The 19646-nt window shown below is 33.6% G+C and overlaps 1 pseudogene; it reads left to right on the top strand.

Moving 5' to 3' along the window:
* Positions 1-1190: 1190 nt before the first annotated feature.
* Positions 1191-16321, top strand: LOC132612160 (probable inactive patatin-3-Kuras 1; annotated as a pseudogene).
* The last annotated feature ends 3325 nt before the right edge of the window (positions 16322-19646 follow it).

Below are 19646 nucleotides of genomic sequence, written 5' to 3'. Positions count from 1 at the left end.
TTGTGACTCGTAGGATAGGGAGATGTCCAAAACCGGCTGCTTTCCCAGTTGTAGGTGGGGTATCCGAGAACATGTCATCGAGGTTATCTAACCTCGGCGCAGGAGAGGTTGCAGCAGCCACAACAGGCTCGGTAGAGGCAGATGCTTCGGATGTTGCAGCCAGTTCATCACCGGGCAGTGGACCGACATCCATTAGAGCTTCAGTCTCAGGGATTGACTCAGCTCCTTGTTCGGCCTCAACAGTCGACGCGAGCCCGGATCTTCTGGTCCTTCGCAAGGGGGTCTCTTGAGATGAAGCTTTACCTGAAATTTCAACATATTCAATTGACCTTAGAGGAGTCGGGTAAAGAACTTCTTCCCCACTTGTGTGCAAAGCCGGAGCTGACGGTCCTTCCCCGGTTTAAGGAAATAGCGGTATGGTGTTTTCTTCCTCCGGAACAGAAGCAATGGAGGTGGTCACACCGACCCTCCGAACAAGGAAATCGGGCTCTGTTTCATCCCTTAGAGTCCGAACGACGCTCCTTGCCCTCTTCCTCGGTTTCTGCCTTTTGTCCGAGGGCTTTCTCCGCCTTTTATTGGCAGAAGCAATAATACGGGATGTCCCCGCTGAATAAAATTCAGGTGCCGGCACAGCTGGCTCGGCTTCTGGCTCCGATCTTGGCTCCACCGAGCCCTTGGGTAAACTCGAATACCGAAGAGGTTATAAAAAGGAAAGGAAAAAGTAGAAGACACAATATATTCCAACTCAAGCAGAGTATTACCGTGATTTTGGAAAACCCATCGGCACGACAGATGCCCCCATGTCCGTTCATCATGGGTATGTTGACCGATGAGTGCTCCGACCCATTCATTCATGTTCCGGACAGCCGGAGGTATCCATGCCATAACTGATAAAAAGAAGGGGAGAAATAGTGTGAATACAAGTGTTTGACAAAGCATTCAAGTTTTAACTATTGAAGGGAAAGATTAATTATTGAAGGGAGAACTGAGAAACTTACGATTATCATTCCACCCTTCCGGGAAGGGCATATAATCAGCCGTAATAATGTCTGAGGTCCTCACTAGGAAAAGCGGTCTAACCAACCTCGGTCTCTATCTTCATCCATCTTCGAAAAGATCGGGTTCCGACCTCGCTGGACGAGCTTTATCACGCCCCCTCGGAATAGCCTCGGGGAATATAAACAGATGAAATGTGTCATCGTAAATTCCCTTTTTATATTGTTGGCCAACAGCCAGAGGCAGGCCACGATCCTCCAGATTATAGGACCAATTTGGGCCAAGGTTACGTTATATGTCCGGCACATATCCAAAATAACCGAGTCAATTGGGGGGTTGAGCTTGAGTGTAAAGGGATAAGTGTAAATATACAGGAAACCTTCCTTATGATCGGCGAAAGATTCGTTAGGCCCGGGGGCGAACACTTGTACCGGACGGTTATCCCATCCGCAATCAGCCCGGACCTGGTCAAGTTTATCCTCGGTGATGGACGAAGGATATCGCCTTACATCGAACCCTCTATCCGCAACCGGAGAAGGCTTCTCGACTTCAAATTATTTGTTGTAGTTGGGTTTGGACGGTACTATCTCCAATGAAGTGGGCTCAACGACGGTTTTTCCCTTGGGTCGTGAAGTTGGCTCGGCTCCTTGAGAAGAAACCGAGGGAACATCCTGGGAGGTGGTTTCGGTGTTGGCAGACATTTGGAAGATGTGGAAAAGGAGATTGATGAATTTGATAATGGAAAAGGAGATTTGGTGAATTCGATAAGGGAGAAGGAACAAGTTAAAAAATAAGAAAGAGTGAAGAAGTAGTTGAAAGAAAAATTCAAAATGACAAAGTGAGAGAAGAAACAAAGCAGCACTTTCAATCGAAAAATAGCAGATGAAAGGTTGGCAAAGTTGGTTTTCTTACAATCAATATAAGCAACAAGTTGAGGGATGAAAACGGTTGAAACCAGCAAAGAATATGGGATGAAGATGATCAGAAGTGAAGAAGTAAGAAAGTGAAGAAGTAAAATGGTGAAATGAAGGGATGAATGGCCTTATATAGGCGTAGTAACTGTAGCAGTTGCAGAGGTTGGCCAACCGGGGGTGTCACGTGTCCCACAATTAATGAGACATGATTTGAAATGATGTGCATTACGGCGGTTACCGAAGTCGGCCGTTCGGGATGAGACACGTGGCTGATGGTAGAGGGACGCGGTATAACGCGGACGTTGTCAAATATAGTAACTCAACAAGGTTGGGGTCGAATCCCACAGGGAATATGGTGTGAAAAGGTTACTAAAATCGTAGATGCTAAGTTCTAGGTCTAATGTCTTAATCCGATAATTGGTGTAAAAGTTGGTTGTTTCTATGACTAATTGCTGAACTATTGCTTTGGTGGAAATTTATGGTAAAAGAAACTAAGGTTGTATCCCCGTTAGATAGGGTGTATGATCATGGGTATTGATCTTGATATACTTGTAATGGATCATTATATGAATGCACTTAATCTCTATGTGAATCTCTACTATTTCCCAATAAATAAAGATTATATCTTTCTATGATTTTTCCAAATATAAGAAAGTGACTATGAAGAACGATTAATCATGCCAAGTAAATTCTTCTTATTCCTAAGTGAATTTATTAAACAAAGTTTAAAGCTTTGAGTTCTTGTTACTTATTCTTACCAATCCTAATTATTTTCCCAAATAATTTAGGGTTTATGGTTTTAATCAATGTTTGCAACCATTAATTATGAATGAAGAATGAAGAATAACTAAACCCTAATAATCCATTATGTGTATATCAATCACAAACCCAATCACAAAACACTCATCATTGGGTTCACAACCCTAGTAGGGGAATTTAGCTACTCATAAAGAAGAAGAACAATGAGAAATAATGATAATCATAAAGCTTACAATTGATTGAATGGACTTGAGAAATTACTTGCAATTGTTTGCAATCTCCAAAAGAGCTCAAAAATATAGATACTTATCCTAAGAAATATAAAAACTGAGGTCTGAGGCAAAAAAACTGCATACAAGAACCCTACAATTAAGTATTTATAGGAGCCAAAATCGTGAGAAGTGAAAAGACACAATTGCCCGTCGCGCTGGGTTTACGTTCCATTTTACGGTCCGTAAAATTGTTATACGGACCGTAAAATTACTTCCTCTCATCCGTCAAATATCACAGCATTTTTACGCTTCAATTTGACGGTCCGTATAACAGTTTTACGGACCGTATAAATGTCCCGCAGAAATGGCTCGGCGATCATTGCTCACTGTGACCACTATACGGTCAGTTTGACGGTCCGTCAAATACTTTTACGGTCCGTATAATTGTTCCGCAGAAATGGTTCATCTATCATTGCTCACTGTGACCACTATATGGTCAATTTGACGGACCGTATAACGTTTTTACGGCCCGTCTAATTGCTCTGTCAAACTGCCTCTTCAGTGACTCTTATTTTCTCCGCTTCTTCAACTTTGGCCATCAAAACACTTGATACCTGAAATCCACTAAAAAACACATTAAATCACGTAGACTTTGCTTAAAAACAAGTAACGCTTATAGCCGAAAAGCATCAATTGTGGCGTAAAATCACGCCACATCAGGACGTGACATAACTGTTCCTGCCAAAATGAAAAGATAAGAACGAGCTTATGGAACAGCCGGTTTTGTAACTCATCCACTTCCCGTTACTCCGGTCCAGGAAGTGTGGGGACTATCTGTATACGGTAAAAACCGGATGTATGCAAGACCGGTGAGACCGGGAACCGAGAATAAGAAGAAACAAGCATGAGTACGAAGTCTTTCCTTCGTACTGATGGGATTGCACCAAGTGCAGCTGATCCGAGAAAAGTGGATTAAATCTGTTTGGTCCGGTATTTCCAGACCAAACTTTGCATCGACGTTAGTCCGGTTTCTCCGGGACCGAATTGATCGTGGCCGTTAGTCTAGTTTCCATGACCAAATAGATCGTGGCCGTTAGTCCGGTTTCCATGACCGAATTGATCGTGGCCGTTAGTGTGGTTAATCAGTTGCAGAGTTGCCACACGTCAAGACTGTTTTGACATGTTGTACTGGCAACCGTACGGGTGTCAGATCGTACGGCCCTATCTTATCCTTTTAGGATTTTTTCTATTCCAAAAAGGCTTTGTATTAAATGTAAGGCCCATGAGGCAAAACTATAAATAGAGGACATTTCTCCACTTTTAGGGGGTTGGCTTTTTGAGATCTAGTATTGTAATAGCAAAAAAAATATCAAAGCATTATCTTCCTTTCTCTTTAGCCTGAATCTGTGGAGTTGTGATCTTTCATTCAATATTATATTAGCTTAATCATCAACCTTTACATCTTAGCTCAAGTTGTTGACACACACACACACACACACACACACACACACATATATATATATATATATATATATATATATATATATATATATATATATTTACCCTCACACACGAGTTCATATATATTCCATATCAACCAAAAATAGATTAAAATTTATGCACATATCCTACACCTCACTTACAAATTCAATTGATTACCTAAATTCGGGGTAAACATTGGTACCACTTCTAAGCTGGATACTAAATTGGGTATGTTATTGCACTTTGAGTGACCATTTCTTTTTGGTTTTCATATGAACTGGAGATCTCACCTTTGGGGTCTAATTTGGATAGCAATTTGAGTCTGAAAGTTTCAAAACCTCATAATGATAACTAAAGAGATTTGAGAGTGGTTTGGTAACTGTGAAGAGGTTGCTAGGGCAAAATGAAAGTGATTAATGTAGCATTGCACTACTGTAGGAGAAGTTGAGTTTCAATAGGAATCTGTTGCGAATTGGACAAGGTCCTGAGGTTTGGCAGAAGACTGAAACTTTCCGGGGGCTATTCTTTTCCATTCCTAACCGTTTCTTTGGCCCAAATGCTTCATTTTACGATGTTGTACATGCTTGACAGGAAAATGGCCACTAATTCATCCGGAATAGTTCAAGGTGAAGCAGAAACAATGCAATATCTCAATTACACATATTTTCAGGGAGTCCCTCTTCTTGGTTTTTATTATATAGTTACATTGAGGACAATTCAATATTTTTTGTTGGGGGTGGCATTTGGGAGTATACTTTAATTTCATATTTATGCTTCACTTGTTCCCTTGTCGGGCTTATGGTTAATGTATGGATATTTTGTGCCCTTACCGTGCTTATTTTGCGATTATTGATGTAGTTGTGGATTAGTTACTTTTGTTGTTTTCTTTTCGTTATTAGCGTCTTTAATTTTTGTTGGTATTTTTTTTTAGTAGCAATATCGTTGGATTTTCTTTGTACTGCGTTTCTTTCTCGAGGATGCTAATTTTCTTTGAACCGGGTGTTTTTAGGTAGTTTAGGAGTAAAAATGGTGTTGGGATGTGATTTTTTGCCCCTTGGTCAATTTTTGGCTTGCTTGGTACCAACACATTTAAACCTTGGCATATGAATTCTTGATTTTTGAAAACTAAAATGATTGAAGTAAGGATTCTTATTGTGACTTTCAGATTCAATGTTTAGCTATTTTGTTCACTAAATTGTCTCTTTAGGCTATAAGTGATTTTCTTTGAGTTCATTTGTTTCAATTGGGTTTTGGATTACATATTCTACTTGGATTATCATGTGCCATGTGTGATGAGATTTTTGTGGGTTTCTTTTGCATTATTTGTGGTCTAGAACTTGTCCGGAATGAGTTTCAAGGCGAAATACTAGACTACATTTGGTTTGAGAAATGAAGTTAGGCCTTCCTTGAACCGTATTTGTGTCTTAAATTTCCTACCCTGGCATATTTCCCTAGTCAACCCCTTTTTGAGCCTTTAACCTTTTTTTGGGCAACCATGTTACAAGCTTTAACCTTTTGTTCTTTATTGACCTATCTTTTGGCATCCTATCTCCCTAAGTGTTTGAAAGTGCAAATATAGGCTAAAAGTATGAGTTTGGGGGTGATGGTTTGAAAAAATTGTGATGTGGGAGTTACTTTAAATGTGAAAAGGTGGAAAAAAAATGAAGTAGTAGAATAGAAAAAGATTTTTTTTTTTTTGGAAACTTCCTTGTTATTTTGAAAAGAAAAAAAAAAGGAATAATAAAGAGTTGTGAATAAAAGGAAGACTAGTTGGTGAAATGAAAAATGAAGAAAAGGGTGGAAAAGTTCAAAAGAAAGTGTGTTTTGATTGTTGCAAATTGTAGTGCTTAGAGAGGTTTTGAGTCACTCTTATCCAAATTGTGCCCTACCTTATCCAAATTGTGACCTACCTTAACCAAAAGCTTACATTACAACCCTTTAAGTCTTAATTGATTTTGAACCAAGTGTGTCCACATTAGTGGAGAAATACATAAAGGGCAAGCCTATGGTACTATTTGTGTGCATTTGAACATCTTTGTGTGAGAGAGAGAGCTATTTTTTTTTTTCATTTGATATCCCATTTATGTTTTAAATTGTATTTTATGAGTTGGGATTCTCTCTTGATTGTGAGGGCACATGAGAAATTTCAGTTGTGAATTTGTTTCATTTTTCAATTGAGAGGAATGAACAAAAGAAAGTTGTTTTGTGATAATGAGGTAAATTTTGAAGCTTTAGTGTTATGAGTTGATTGCTACTTTGATTAGTTTGATATTTGAGCACTTAAAAAAAAAGATTTTTTGAGATTTTGTTGGTGATCATATGCTTTGGATTAATTGTTGGTACCAATCAAAGTCATGTATTTGTGCTTAAAGTGGAGCTTTTTGACTTGGTATAATATTGATGCACTATTGAATTGAATCCTTTGAAGCAAATTGCAAGTTTTGACCTGCTTGAGGACAAGCAAAGGTTCAAGTTAGGGGTTTGATAAGTCGATATTTTATCAACTTATTTCTTCTTTAATCTTAGATTTTTGCTATGTTTGATTGAGAAAATAGTGCATTTAATGTCGTTTAATTCTACTTTATATTTTCTTTTGTGATTTAGAAGTGATCGGAAAGAAACTAAGTGAAAAAGAGGCAAAAAGGAGCCTAATCGAAGAAAATGGAAAAAGTGGCTAAAAATGCAAAAAAAGGGGCCAGAATTGAAATTATGAAAGTTTGGGGCTGTTTTGGTCAAATTTTGATTTGGAAAATTGTGGAACTACAAAAGGAAGGCTTGGGGGAAATTTCTCATATCTTTGGCCATATTTTTCAAGCTTGGAGAGCTAGGGTAGTTCATAAACCAACACCTTGGAAGAGAAGATTGAAATGCTTTAATGAGAAAACTCTTAACTCTTTCTTCAATTCCTTGTTATGTATTGCATATTTAAGGACCCGTTTGGCCATGAATTTTTTTCTCTTTTTTGCGGAAAATTATTTCACTTTATTTGGAAATTAACTTTTGGCCATGATAATTTCAAATACAACTTATTTGAAAAACTCTTAAAACTATGTTTTCACTTTTTTCACTTTCAATACATTCAAACAACCAAATATTCTTTGCAAAAACTATAACCAAACACAAGTCCATCTTCAACTCAACTTCAAAATTCCAAATAAAGTGAAAAACATTTGGTTTTCATGACCAAACGCCTACTAAGTGTGTTGTATTTTATTCTCTCACTTGAATCTTGTTTATGAAAATATTCATGATTAAAGTTTAGATTGAATATCTTGTTTTGCTTATGTATTAACAATTTTTATTTTTTCAGATGAAGTGGGTCAATGTTTCTCTATTTACTCTTCAAGCTTTAATGTCATTTAGTGGTTGCAAACATTAAGGGTGCATTTTACCTTGACTTTGATCGGAAAAGAAAATAATGGTTAGGAAAAGAGTAAATAGCAAGGATTTGGGGCTTTAAACCTCATCTAATAACTTGAGTTAAGAATAGAATAATTAACTTGAGGTTAAATTGATTGTGCTTAATATCACTGCACTCCAAGGCTTGAAAAAGCTTAGCGTGAAATTCATTGATTTGGTTGGAAGACTTTCAATGAGATTTGAGAAATCATTAACATAAACTCGCTCTTAGTTGTAAAATCGTAAAATACATTGGACCGTTACTTGAGAGTGATGTCCCTTGTATCCGTGCTTGTGGCCATTGATCATTTTACTTGCTTTCTAGGTTAGTTTTATTTTTGTTAGTTCTAAAACCAAAAACCAAATATTGCAAAAGTGTTTGGCTTCGCTTAGTTGGTGATAATTCCTTTACTTTCTTGATCGCCTTGTATTGTCCTCTGTGGGATTCGATTCCGACTCATAGTTGGGTATATTATAATGCATTCAACCGTATACACTTTCTCTTTGAGGAGTGAATTTGAACGTTATCAACTCTCACCCCCTCTCATCTTTTTTCTTTCTTTCAATTTTTCCTCTGTCCTATTTTCTATTGTGGGTCCGACTATTTATAAATTATTCTTTCCAACAAAACATTATATGTCTAGTCTATATTTGTTATGTATACAAAAACTTGTTTCTCTCTTATCTCTTTTTCATTTTTTCGTTTCTAGTGCTACCGGAGCTCTCTTATTTCTTGGGGGTTTGAATGATTTATTTAAAAAAAATTCTCTTTGCTTTTTTTTTTTTTTTTATTTAATACTTCATTTTGGCATCAAACGCTACTTATAGGAGCTTCTCCTTAGGGAGAGGTTTGCTTCCTATTTTTAAGTAACACCACCTGTGGGCACACTTGGAAACTAATTGGGATGGTTTGGTACGACGGATAAGCAAAAATGGTGATGGGATAAAAATTTAGTACCACCTTATCATTTTTTTGATTACTAATTTTGGGATAAGCTATCCCAGTATTAAAAATAGTACTGGAATAACAGATAACTTATACCCACCAGAGGGTAAAATAATAATCCTAGAATAACTTATCCCAGGATAAAACAACGAATTGACTAAAATAGCCCTGAGGTTGAATAATAATCCTTTCCATTTTCTCATTTCGTTGTCTATTTTTCTCATTCTGTTTATTCACTTTGTTGAATCTATCTTATTTTAAAAGCTAGCTCCTGGAACTAATTTTCATCTGTAATGACTAACAATTGGAGCCTTTTGCGTAATGAATGCGTTATGCATGTTCTTAGCAACTTGGCAAATTCTAGGTTCTTGATCCCTTTTGCTCTTCCTCTAAATGTTGCGAATAGTTGTGCAATGTTTGTTGAATTCTTGAATTTAGAATGGTTATATTTCAGATTGCCTACCATATAAATCCAAAAGAGTAAAGGGATCGAAAGAGTTTTGTTCTAATGCAAAACAACTAATCCTAACTTGAGATCATAAAAGAACCATAAAAGGGCATCAAATTGACAAAAAGATAAGGGAAAATGTATCATGGAAAAGAAAAAGAAGAAGAAAGAAGTCAGTAGATATTCAAAAGAGAATTGATGTGTTTCAAACGGATAAAGGAGCAAGAAGAGGGGAAATTTTAGGCATTTTAGGTTAAATAGGGTGGAGGGTATTTTGTAAACAAACAACTTCTTCTATGAAATTAAACAATGCATGTTAATTTTAATGCAACATACCAAACAATGAATAAGAAATAATCTCAGTATAACTAATCCAACATTACTAATCTTATCATAACTTAATTATCCCAGTATAACTTGTCTTCAAACCAAACGACCCCATAGTGTATTAGTGTCTAACACTCTTGCTTAATGTTACTAATAATTCTTCTAAGCACACCAATTAATAAGATATCTCCTAAACGAATAAATGATTGTTTAATTTACTACATAAAGCGTGAAATATTTTAAAATATAAGTAATTATGCTATTATTGAGTGTTTTTAGAATATGAAATGAATGATATATATTTATAATATTAGTAATGTGCTAGAAGTTGTTTTACTTTGCACCATGTTATCGGAGTTATTTCATGTATCGTTCTATCGAGTTGTCTATAAAATGAAGTTTTTGCACGGATTGCCCTTCAAACGCACTTGTCTTTAATTTTTGCTCCTGCTACTCATTTAATGAAAGTATCCAAATCTGCTTCTTTCGGCACAAGTTACGTAACAATTATCTTGGAATCTAAACTTTTGCTTCGCTTGACATAAGTTCTGTAGGAATTAAGTTCGCTCTTTTTGTGGAGTTTGAAAGTTTTGTCATATCTGACATAACTTGTGTGATATAATATAAACTATACCAAGTGAAATCTAAACTTATGCCGCATAAAAAGTGCTGAAGGACAAAAATTTAAAATCATAGTTTTGAGGGGCAAAAATGAAAGACCACCCCGAAATAGGGGCATTTGTGCGAATGACCCTTATATAATCAGAAAGATGAATAACCTGAACCGAAGCTCAAAGTTGATCAAGCCGACCAAATAGTTACCCTATATGGATAAATAACAACACATCTATATGTTCAAGTAGTCTGGCACCCGGAACCTCCGATTTTCGAATCCGCCTCTGCTCAAACATAATGGACCATTTTATTATCTTCTCTGAAAACTTTACACCATCCGATTTTACCATGAGGAGTATGCTAGGAATTTTTATTACAGTGAAAATTGAAAAGGAGTGAATTATAAGGGGGCAACACAATGAGCCACTTTCCAAAGAGAAGAGTGTCACACAACTTTTGTTGGTAACTTGTAGGCTGAATATAAAACTTTCCAAAAGTTGGATTATCGATACATGTCACCTTTGACTCTTTACGTGATTATATAAACCCTGCTGGTTAGATAATGCTCAAGGCACCAAGAAAAGCCTAACACTTAGAGCTATTTAATTAATTCCTTGCAAAAAAGAATTATCTGAAATGGCAACTTTTGGAATTTTTTTTTTGTAGTGGCATCCCCTGTGGTAGGAGAATTGGTGACAGTTCTTAGTATGGATGGAGGTGGCATGAAAGGAATTATCCGGGCTACTGTTCTTGCTTTTCTTGAAGGTCAACTCCAGGTATATATATACAGTATATATACGTAGTTTTTTAGGTATGTGAGGCATCACTATTTTTCTACACTTGAATCGTATTATTTCAATGCTTATTGTGTTGGATTCGAACTAATAAAGCAGCAACTAATAGTAGCAAATCTTGATCAACGATAAACCAGACAAAAAAAAAAGTAAACTAAAAGGGGCATAATCTTTAATAACTTTTGATCGATTGACCTACATATGATGAAACTAATACAATAGATAACATAAAATTATGGAGAAAATAATATCTTCTCTAAACACACTACAAGAAAAAATATATTTGGCAACAATTTTTTTTTTTTGTTGCTGTATATTGATTATTGTTGCAAAAAGTACTTTTGACAATAATTTTTTTTGTTGCATAGACTTTTTCCAACGGCTGTTATTGCAACAACGCACAACAACTTTTTTTGTTGTTGCCAAAAGTATTCTTTACAACAATAATCAATACTATGGCAACAAAATTAAATTCTTTGGCAACAAAAAATTTCATTTGCCAATAAGAAAACTAAGTTGTTGCCAAATATTAAATTGTTTGTTGTCATTTCTATACTTTTTTGTAGTGACAAAACTCTTTTAATACATTCTGGATACTATTGTTGTTGTGTGAGTAGGAAGGATCTTCAATTTATAGGAATCAAATATTTTCTCCAAAAAAGTGGTTATCCAAATATAAATCAAGATTTATATTTTTGTTTTGAAAAAAGTAAAATTAAATCAATTAGATAAATTCTTTATCGTTCCTTCCAGAAAAGATAAAATCCAATTATAGTAAGAAAAAATCAGGGCAAACCTTAACTTATTGCTAGTCAATAATTTTACTTTGATCATTGGCACTTTGGCAGGTCATCGAGTGATTCAATTAAGTTATCCTTTTCATAATGCTCTATTTTTTCATTTTTTTATGTTAGTTTTTGAGATAACCTTAAGTCTCGAATATTTCATGTGAACATAAAAGATACAAAACGAAACCCCCACCTACATAGGAGAAAAAAATAGTAAATTCACTTGGTAGCTTAAATCGATCTTCTGGGAACGGTAGAGATTTGTTTAGTAAATTTTACACTCTCATTGTTTATAACTTAGTCAAAATAAAAATTACAAATTGCATTCTTCTTCCTGGCACATTAAAGTTAACAGTTTTACTCAAAAAAAATTTTGGAGCAGCACGTATACATAGAGCAAATAACTGTTTTTTTCCCCTGGTCATTTCCAATCTGAAAAAAGACTTTATTGTGTAAGATATGACTTAAATAAACAATTCATACAAAGAAATATTTCTATGAAATTAATTACATGTATTACGCATTTACTTATGCATTTTTTTCCTAAACAAGTTGTTTCTAAAGACAACACTCTTTAGGTTGGGTTTTGGTCCAGCCTACTATAAGGGTCTTGTGCCCGAACTATATATAAAAATAGTTCAAAATAACATAAATCTATTGCGTACTTGAAAATAAAACAATTGGTGAAATACAAGAAATTCAAGCTTAAAAGGAATTGAACAAAAAAAATTCTTTTGTATAAACGTATCTGATTCATGAAGGATTATTTCTGAGTCAGGAATTGGACGGAGTTGATGTAAGACTTGCAGATTAGTAAAGTACAGGTGGCTTATTGGCCACTATGATAACTGCTCCAAATGAGAAGAATCGCCCCTTCTATGCTGCCAGAGATATTGTACCATTTTACTTCGAGCGTGGCCCAAAGATTTTCCCACCTGGGTATAGTTTTATATTTTTAACAATTTTATTCTAAGTTTAACTTTTATACTAAGATCACTTAGAATAAATTTTTTATTTAAACACTAAGTAACTAGAATTTATATATTTAGAAAGATAAGTCAAGTAACCTACCATGACAAGCAAAATATTGTATCGATAATATAAAAAATTACATTCATAGTATAAATATTATGTTTATATTTTCAATTGCAGCGCCTATCCTCCAATTCTAGGCCCTAAATATGATGGAAAATATTTTCACAAAGTTCTGCAAGATAAGTTGGGAGAGACTCGTTTGCGTCAGGCTTTAACAGATGTTGTTCTTACAACCTTTGACATCAAGAAAAATCAGCCAATTATATTCAGTAAATCGAAGGTAAGTCTTCCATATATTATATCAGCTAGATATGCAAGTGCAGATAACGTGTTATTCGTTAGTAAAGTCACAGTTAACTTAATTTTGTATCAATAAAGTTACTCAATTATGTCTAAGTATTTAGTAAAGTGACTTGACTTAATTTTGTAATCAATAAAGTCACTCAACTATGTGTAGTTATTTGGTAAAGTCACTTAGTTTTATATCAATAAAGTCACTCAACTTTTATGTTTTCTCTTATAAAGCCACTCTAGTTGGATTTGTCACTTCCAATTATTAAAATAAATCTAACTTGGCAAAATAAACAATTTTTTTTATGGTAGCTCTAGACCTGAACGCTACACTAAGAGCTCGTTTGGCCTAGCAGCTAAAAACTACTTATTTTGAGAATTGCTTTTCAAAAAAGTACTTTTTATGAGAAGTAATTTGTAGTTGGCTAATTCATTTGAAAAGTGCTTTTAACTATTTTTAATAAGCAGATTGTGTTTGACTTGTCTTCTTAAGAAAGTGCTTTTGAGTATCAAATTATGAAAAAGGATAAGTATCAATAAACGTTTACTATCAAGATTTTACAGAGAAAAATTAATTTACATAGCTATTATGAAAGACTTTAATTAAGTTTTGACTTTTAACTAATTAAAATTTAAAAATACATATTAAAATTTTCAATTAATATAATACATAAATGAATAAAAAATATTAAATATTGATGAAATATCATTACGATGATTTAAATATACTAATAAACTACAACCAAAATAAAATTCAAAATCATTCCGCAAATTAAAAATCAACACAAAAATAAGTAGAATCCTTCATACATCATGAAGATTCTCAATGATTTCATCCCTAATGGATTAATGAGAGATATACTTAGTAAATATGTATTTATTGTAGAGAGATTTTTGTCTCGAAGAAAATTAATTTCTGCTTCTGCTTTTGCTTTTTCAAGAAGCAGAAATTTTCAGTTTCTCCCCAACCGCAGAAAAATTGCTTCTTCTTCTATTTAAAAACAGTTTTATTAATTGGCCAAACACCTCAAGTATCCAAAAAAAAAAATTCTTTTTTTCTAAAAAAAATAAATGTTTTTAGCCTCAGAACCGCTAGGCCAAACAAGCTCTAAATAATACAATATCAATTAGATCTGGACCTTCAAAACTAAGTTAAGTGACTTTATTATTATTAAATGAATATACATAGTTGCGTGACTTTATTGATACAAATTAAATTAAGTGACTTTACCGAATAATTGAGTGACAATTAAAGCAATTGACTCCTAATAGCTATTCTGTATTTTGAAACACATATACAGATAGCAAATTCTCCTTATTTGGATGCTAAGATGTCTGACATAGGCTACGGCACGGCAGCAGCTCCAACTTATTTGCCTCCACATTACTTTGTCACTAATGATGGTCAAGGAAATAACTATGAGTTCAATCTTGTTGACGGTGGTATTGCTGCTAATAATCCGGTACATTCATTCCCTCATATTTATTTAATAATAACTCTACTTTTAATAATCACAATGGGTCTTTGATTATCATACCAACAAATATCACTTTTTTCAATCAACATTTTCACTAGTTAATCTTTCTAGCTAGAGAATAAAATATGCTTAGTTATAATACTATTATAGGTATCTGGCAATTTCTTTTGTTAGGAATATCTCAGCTTGTTATAATGGTCAGAGCGCGAATAATTAATTATTCACCGTTCTGATGATTCATACTAATATATACAATATTTTCCTTTTTTCACCACAATTTTTTTTTATGTAATATGCATTTAAAATTACGACTTCATTTTAGTTGATCATTACTAGTTAATACATATTCAGTTAAATCTCTCTAAAATGACATCGTTTATTTTGATACTTATATTTTTGTTACTATAACAAAATGTTATTTTAGAGAACATATAATACAACATAAAACATCCATGTATAGATATACCAATTAGATGCATAGATCCCTGTATAGCTAACTACATTGATCTTCATCACAAATGTAAAGGGATGAGCATGTTCGTTCCCCATTTAGTTCAAAAGAGAGGTTTGTATTTATGTCCCCCTCTCTTATGTACTACTTTATTGGTGATTAATAAACAGGTAGAAGTCTTGCCAAACCCCAACCCCCCCCCCCCCCCCAAAGGAGGATTATAAGGGAAAAAAAAACATGAATAATTGGTTCCACATAAAATATGATTATTATAATTAAATGTTATTATAAAGGACGACTGTTATTGAGAGTTTTGATTGTATATATATGATTTGACAGGCCTTAGTTGCCCTTAGCATAGCAACCAACCGTGCGGCGGAAGCGGATCCAGCATTCGCCTCTATCAAGTTAATGAACTACACACAAATGTTGCTGCTCTCATTAGGCACTGGCACTACTGCAGATTTTTATCATACATACACAGCACAAGAAGCAGCTAAATGGGGTGCTCTTAAATGGCTATATCATAATAATTCCAGCCCTTTACTTCAAATGGTATCTAGAGCAAGTGCTGACATGAATGATTATTACATTTCCACTGTCTTTCATGATCTTAATGCTGCAAAGAATTACCTCAGGATTCAAGTAAGGACATCTCGCTCAATAACATTCAATACTCCTAATAATTCGTCGCTTTCAATTTATGTGACATACTTTCTTTTTCAATTTATCTAAATAATTAATTGTTCGTAATATGTAATACCAGGAAAATGCGCTAACAGGTTCAACTACCGTAATCGATAATGCTACAGAGGCTAATATGAACTTACTGGTACAAGTTGGTCAAAACTTGCTGAAGAAACCAGTTTCCAAAGAGGATCCTGAAACCAATGAGGAAGCTCTAAAGAGGTAAAATACATAAAATCTTTTTAGTTGTAATCAATTAAATCGTAGTTAGATATTAACCTCAAAATGCGTATATTTTATAGGCTCAAAGGGCTTTTGGTATGTTATAAACACATGTAGTTTAAAACGACAAGATTCAAAATACAGTAATTCTTTACATTATGAAACTTTGTAATTTTTCAAATTAAGACATATAATAAATTTGACTGTCAAAATCAAAGTGAATTGCTAAACATTGGGAAGATGTAGAATTTAGGTTTTTAAGTTTTTTCGTAAATCTATTTATTTCTAATTATAATAATTTATTCTTTGTAGGTTTGCAAAATTGCTCTCAGAAAGGAAGAAACACCGAGCAAACAAAGCCTCTCCATAATTCAAGTTCTCGGGTTTCATGTGTTGTGCTATTTTAGAATTATTTAAGTTTAATTTTTCAACCTCAAAAATAAAGAGGAGAGGCATAAATTTATAGAAATATTCTTCTATGTAATATGGTTGGACTATGTAACCCTTTGGTTGTGTTAAATAAATAAATTATCCTTCTAAACAAGAGAAGAAATATTCGTGATTTTGTGAGATGGAATTTGAATCTTCTTTTCTAAGCAAAAAAATGGTCATTAATAAAATCAAACCAAAACCCAATTGGATCGGTTTTGTCATTATTAAAACTAAAACCAAACTAAATAAAATAAATATTTGTCAGTTTGGTTATTATGTCTGGCTCGATTTGATTCGATTTTTAACCATACATAAATGGGTATCCTTTTCTACCATATCAGAAAAGTAGCATACCAAAATTAACGTGTTTCTAAGATGAAGCAAAAGAAATTTCAATAGCAGTTAGGTAAATATTTAAGTAATTGATCCAAGTTCCATCATTAGGTACATTCATCAAATACATAAAGGTGTTAACCGGTTTGAACCGGGCCGGACCGGTAACCGGTTAACAAACCGGCCGGTTTCCGGTTAAAAAATCGGTTCCGGCCACCGGTTAAAAACCCGAAATCAGAACCGGTCCGGTTCAAACACGTCCAAAACCTCTTTTTTGTTGTTTTTTGTATAGTGTGTGTGTGTATATATATATATATATATATATATATATATATATTATGGTATTTTTTAGTATATTGTAGGTATATTCACATATGTTATATAAGTTTATAAGTAAAGTTTATATATTTACTGACTAACAGGCTAACAGCAAGTCAGCAATACAGCATATACGTGTATATATAAATATGCTTAGGTTATATAACTTATACATATATATATGTTTAAGTTATATGTATACTTTATATATATATGTGTATATATATATATATATATACACTTATAACTTAAGTTATTTATAGCTTAATTTTTTTCTAAGTTTATAAATTCGTATATACGTATATATATATATATATACTAAGATATATACTTATATATATATTCTTACTATATATATATAAGTATATGCTTAGTATATTTTAGTTATTTTTCAAGTATATAACTTTCTAGTTTTTAATTTAAGTAGATGTATATTATAAGTATATTCTTAGTATATTTTAGGTATATTCTTAACTTAATATAAGTAAAAATATGAACACAAGTAAATAAAAGAAAGCTTAATGAGCCATATATTTTATTCATTCTTGGATAACATTTATTTGCAAGTTGTAGTTTTTTTTAACTTGCAAATAATACATGAGTTGCAAAGAAATAATAGAATAATAAAATCACCAATTCTCAATCATTTGGTTAATTTCCCCCATATCATATTCGGCCATAGAGCTATCTTCAAAGTCTTCCATTTGGTCCGGTCCACTTGCTATCAAATCTTCAATCTCTTCCTCTTCGCTTTCCTCCGCTTCTAAGTTTTGGTTGCTTTAGTATAAGACACTTTTAAACAAGGATTTAAAAGAGAACCCAATATAAATAAAGTTGGGATGGGAAAAAAATACTTCTTAAATTTTGTTGTCATATAAAAAAAAAAACCGCTTGATAACCGGGTTTATATTTATACTCTTGAAAAACTCTAGCTATTTCCGCTAAGTAAGCTAAAATTTCGGTTACCGTGAGATAGAATTGTTTAGAAAAAGCAAGAGTTGCATTATAAAAAATTTCTAAGAGTTCAACACATTCCTTAACATCTTCCCAATGCGTAAAATTTAACCAATCATCATTATTAATATTATATTTGTTGTGAACTTGTTGTATGAGAATCCTATACTCATATGCTTGTTGTAGCATAATGTAAGTGTAGTTCCACCTAGTCTCAATTTCTACTTGAATTTTTCTAGGTCTAAGGTTATTTTCCACACAACAATACTTAAAATCTCTAAGTCTTCCCCTATTAGCATTACAAAAAAGAAACGCAACCGTCTCTCTAACTTTTTGAATAAAATCGTCAAAACGCACAAGACCATCTTTAACAATTAAGTTTAAAATGTGACAACTACATCTTACATGAAAAATATTTTTTAGCGGAGGGTTTAATTCTCTTTTTAAAAGACCAATCACCTTTGTATTATTAGAAGCATTATCTAAAGTAATACAAAGTGTTTTTCTGTAAATGTTAAAAAATCTCATAATAGTAGACATTGAATCCGCTAAATATTTTCCATCGTGACGACCGTTTCCTTCATCATATAAAAAAGATATATTTCTTTTTTGCATAACCCAATTGTCATCAACCCAATGACATGTAATAGCAAAAAAATCTAACTTGTTAAGACTAAGATCCAAATCAGCGGTAAGAGAAACATTACAATTTAAAGAATTAAATACATGGCGCAAATAAAATCTATATGTTTTATACAAATCTATAACATTCGCTCTACAAGTACTTCTAGGAATACCCTCAAATAACGGATTATAACAACGTTGAATGTAAGTAACAAACCCCAAACCCGAAGGAAAGGAAAATGGTAAACAATCATAAGCTACTATTTTAGCTATTTCTACAAGCTCTTTTTTCTTGTCATACTTAAAATTTTTACCGGTTCGTGGGTCTATCGTCATTTGAATACCCCCCACATTTGAACCCATTTGCTCTCCCCAAACATCCATATGTTTCTTTCTCATATGAGCATTTAGTGTACTCGTTCCACCATCCTTACTAGTTTTTTGCCTAAAAGCAAATACTTGTCCACATAGGGTACATTTAGCTATTTGGCTTTCCCTATCCTTAGTCATAAATTTTTAAATTTTAGTGGTTGGCTTACGAGTTCTAGGCGGTTTGTCTTGTGTATATGATTGTGCAGGACATGTATCTCCTATGGGATTTTCGGAGGCTTGTGTTTCATTATCATCATCATGATCATCAATTTCATTAACAGTGTCGATATAATGTTGTTGCATTACGTCATGACCTAAAAGTGGATTATTTCCACCAACATCAATACCTAAAATAGGTGTTTCTTCCACAAATGTTTTCTCATTAGCCCACTCCTAACAATACCACTACTACCGGCACCACGTCTAAATCTCTTCGCCATTATTAAATAAAATTAATTTAAATCACACTCAAATAAATCACAAGAAAATAAATTGCAACAAAATAAATAGCTAGAATTAAATTGCGTAAATTAAATTGCGAAAAATAAAGATAGAGTTGGAACGAAGGTACCAAATTGTCGGACTAATTTTCAACAAAGTGAAGGCGGCTAGAATTGCAAATCCAATAAATCTACTTCGTATTGTTGCAAAATCACCAACTCCACCAACAATATTATAATTGCAAAATTAATAATTGAAACTATAATAAGACTTTATAATATTTATGTCACGACCCAACCCGAGGGCAGCGACGGGCACCCGGTGCTAT

The sequence above is a fragment of the Lycium barbarum genome, chromosome 9, assembly GCF_019175385.1.
Source record: "Lycium barbarum isolate Lr01 chromosome 9, ASM1917538v2, whole genome shotgun sequence".
NCBI lineage: Eukaryota > Viridiplantae > Streptophyta > Magnoliopsida > Solanales > Solanaceae > Lycium > Lycium barbarum.
The sequence above is the reverse complement of the archived record's forward strand: the minus strand, read 5'-3'. Positions and strand labels throughout refer to the sequence as shown.